We start from the raw sequence: 3,812 nt of genomic DNA, 5'->3' as shown, positions 1-3,812 counted from the left end.
TAAAATTATATCACTCACCTTAACATGTTTCATTGCCAACTACTTCTAACTCCTTCCTCATCAGCAATTTTTATTGCCCAAATTGCACTAATGAAAAAATTGCGCCGAAAATAAAACCAAATAAAATGCCGCCGTCTCGCAATTTTCGGCCAAAGCGGGAAGTAAGCACAGCGTTCGGGACGCCTATTCAACAGCAACTTAAACCAAGCGTTGATTGCTTCCTATAAATTAATATGACAATATATTTTCACGGCTACCAAGGCGGATGAGTGCAAATAAGAAAGGATAAATGCCATAAGCACCACAAAACCAGGACAAAGGCGACAGCAGGCTGGCAGGCTGACAAGCCGAAGGACAAAGGCAAATGAAGATGAAGTGGCGAAGAAAGTAATAAAAGCCGAAGTGGTAATCGTAAAGGTAATGAGTTTGCTGGCTGCTGGCTAGGAGGCGGAATTAAAGCGAAGGAGCTGCATGAAAGTGACGATGCAGCGCTGGACCGGCTGTTGGTGGCGGTGGCGTGAAAAAGTATTGCTTTCTTTAGAAAGTGGAAGTGCTGTGTGACTGAAATTACCTTTCATTTTCTCATCAAAAACCACTTAAATAGCGTGCAGACGAATGCGGCTGAAGAGCTGAAAAGCTGGACAGCTGCAATGGAAAATAAAGTGTGTGGCAATGTGTTTGGCAAGCTGTGGCGTGACAGCAGCGCGTCTGGCGTTTGGCAGCTAGCATATTGGCACGAGGAGAGCTTAAGGTAGGCTGGAACAGAGGTAAGGAAGGCGCAAGTTAGATAAGGAAGACGCAAGGAAGTCAGCATGCGCAAGGTTGCTAAGGAAGGTGCAAGGAAGACAGAAGGCGCAAGGTTGGTAAGGAAGGAGCAAAGAAAACTGGAAGACGCGGAAGCAGCGGCATTTAGGACTAACTTGCGCTTCCGCAAACGCCAGCAGCGTGGTCTGCGTGTAACGTTTGTTGCACGAAGTTGTGAGAAAGTGCTGTCGCCTTTGACTTTAGTCGCAAGCAACAGCTGTAGCGCTGTCCGTGCGTTAGCTGCTGTTGTGGCTTTGCTCTTAACCTTTTTTTCTGATTCTTGCTGGCTGTCCGTTAGTTTTATTTTCTTAACTGCACTTAGTACTAATGACTTGCCATTCTCTTTGACTTTCTCTAAGAATTTAGTAGATTTTCTTATTATCTGCCGCATTTCCTGCGCGCTAAATGCCACGCTGGCTGCGCTCACGAAAGAGAAAGCACGCATTGCAGCATAAAATTAAAGTGTAAATGCCACTTAGTGTGGCAACATGAATTACTTAGCCAGTGCTGCAATTGCCGACGTTGCATATTTGCCGTTAATTGCAGCAATTCAGCGCAATTTAAGGTAACTGCTGAGTGTCTTGAAATTACGCCCAGCAACAGCCGCGCCACTTTGCCACACTTTTAATAACTTTTTATTTCGCACAGCTCGTTTGGCGCTAAATGCCACTAATTTATTGCTGATATCATAGACTTTTACAAATTGACATTTGCCACTTGGCTGTAGGCTCCACTTTTGGGGGCGCATAAATTTACAGTCATATCGGCGCTCGCGCACTTAAGTCGTCGGCGTACTGTGAATTTATGCCCAACGCTATAAATAAAGTTAATATTCAAGCAACTTTTTTTCTTTTGGTGGCATGCAACATTTTGACATTAGCTGCCAAGAGTTGCATATTTTAACATGATACTTTATGTGCAACGCGCCCAAATGTGTTTAGATAAAATGCCGGTATGAAAAAAGTCCCCGAAAAATATGGCCATTATCGCTTGCATTGACGCAAAGATATACAAAAAAGACAACGAAATATTTGCAACATTGCAACATCCGTGCATGTGAGTGTGTTTGTGTGCATGTGTGCAATATTGCAAAATTTCTAAAGTGCAATAAATTCGTCATGTGCGCAGTGAAATATGCTGTTGTAGGGTGGCACCCACCCATGCGCTTGTAGGGTCATAACAATACATACAAGCACACATACACATCCAAAAAAAGGTATACAGATATGCATATATGTACTATATGTATTCGGGGGAGGTTGAGAAAAATGCTCTCCGCAACATCATTGTACCGTCACAGCAATGCTAAACTGTGATCCATATCGCGGTTCCCCTTTTTTTCAAAGAAAAAACACAGCAACTTCAAATTTAATGGGGAAGGTTTATTATCATCCGAAAGCACATGCTTTGCCATTTATTTTTTGAAGATTATTCCTTTCAATTGTTGGCCGCGGCTATGTCTCAGATCGTCCATCTGTTTTGTACAATTTTCGTTGACTCGTGCGAGCATTTGGACTAGTAACTAGGAAAAGACACGCATTATGTTTTGCTCCAAGGCCTGCATCGCAACAGAATTGTCTGCATAGACCTTAGACTTTACATATCCTCACAGGAAAAAGTCTAACTCTGTGATATCTTACGATCTTGGTGCCCAATCCACCGGCTCAAAACGAGAAGTTATCTGTTCGCCGAAGTTTTCTGTCAATAAATCCATAGATTGATGCGATGTGTTGAAACCAAATGACTTCGAGATCACGACGAGCTTCAATTTCAGGCATGAAATAATTGGTTATCACGGCGGGTTAACGGTCACCTTTATTTTTGAAGAAATATGATAATGATTCCTCCGCCCACAAACCACACCGTTTGTTTTTTTTGGATGAAATTGCAGGTCTTGAATCTCTTCAGGTTGCCCTTCATCCCAAATGCTGCAATTTCACTTGTTTACATACCCATTGAGCCAGAAATGGGACTCGTTCCGGAACAAAATTTGGCTCGAAAACGTCGGATATTCTTGGAACTTTTCAACAGCTCATAGAGCGTAGCGATGTTGCTTGGGAAGGTCGAGCGGCTTCAGTTCTTGCACAAGCTGTATTTTGTACGCTTCAATTTAAAGTTCTCAACGTAAAATGCGCCAAGTCGTTACATACAAGTATATCAGTCGGAGTTGCTGCGATTGGCGACGAAACGAATTTTCATGGCCTTTGTATTCACTCTCCGCGGTGGCTGCCATATTTTCTTTGCTGTGTACTGGACGCGGAAAATTCGGCTAAAAACCTATTAGAAAGAACCTCTACTTGATATCTTCGAATAATATTTACTTATTTTAGTTTAAAATATTTTTGAACTTAAAAACATTTCCATATCTCACAAATATTTTACATTTAAAACCAATATTGCAATATTAAATCTTTGAACAGGTGGCAACCCCACTCAAAAAATTATTTGAACTTTCAGAGTTTCTGTTACTTCTTAAATTATTCTAAATTTGAAAAAAAAGAGTATTCAAACAGGTGGCAACCCCACTCAAAAAATTATTTGAACTGTAGAAGTACTTGTAACTTCTTAAGTTATGTATACTGTTATACTATTATGGTATTATTGAATATTTAAACAGGTGGCAACCCTGTTAAAAACTATTCAACTATCAGTTGCTAAAACTTCTGCAATTATACTGCTCCTAAATTTGCAACATATAGAATTTTTTACATAGTGGCAACGCCTAGTTTTCTATTTTTAAACAATTTTTGCAACTGTCAAAGTTTTTGTAATTTCTTAATTGATATTCTTTTTAAATTCCAACACTTGTATATTAAAAAAGGTGGCAACCCTGATAAAAAAAATTCAACTGTTGGTTTCCAGTAACTTCTTAAATTACACTATTTTGAAATTTGGAATACATTAATATGTAAACAGATGGCAACTCCGCTAAACTTTTTTTCAAGTGTTAGTGTGCCTGCAGCTTCTTGAACTCTACTCTTCTCAAATTTGTATATGTACAGTATATA

This window comes from Bactrocera tryoni, chromosome 5 (genome assembly GCF_016617805.1).
Source record: "Bactrocera tryoni isolate S06 chromosome 5, CSIRO_BtryS06_freeze2, whole genome shotgun sequence".
In the NCBI taxonomy this organism is placed as follows: Eukaryota; Metazoa; Arthropoda; class Insecta; order Diptera; family Tephritidae; genus Bactrocera; species Bactrocera tryoni.
Note: the sequence above shows the minus strand (reverse complement) of the source record.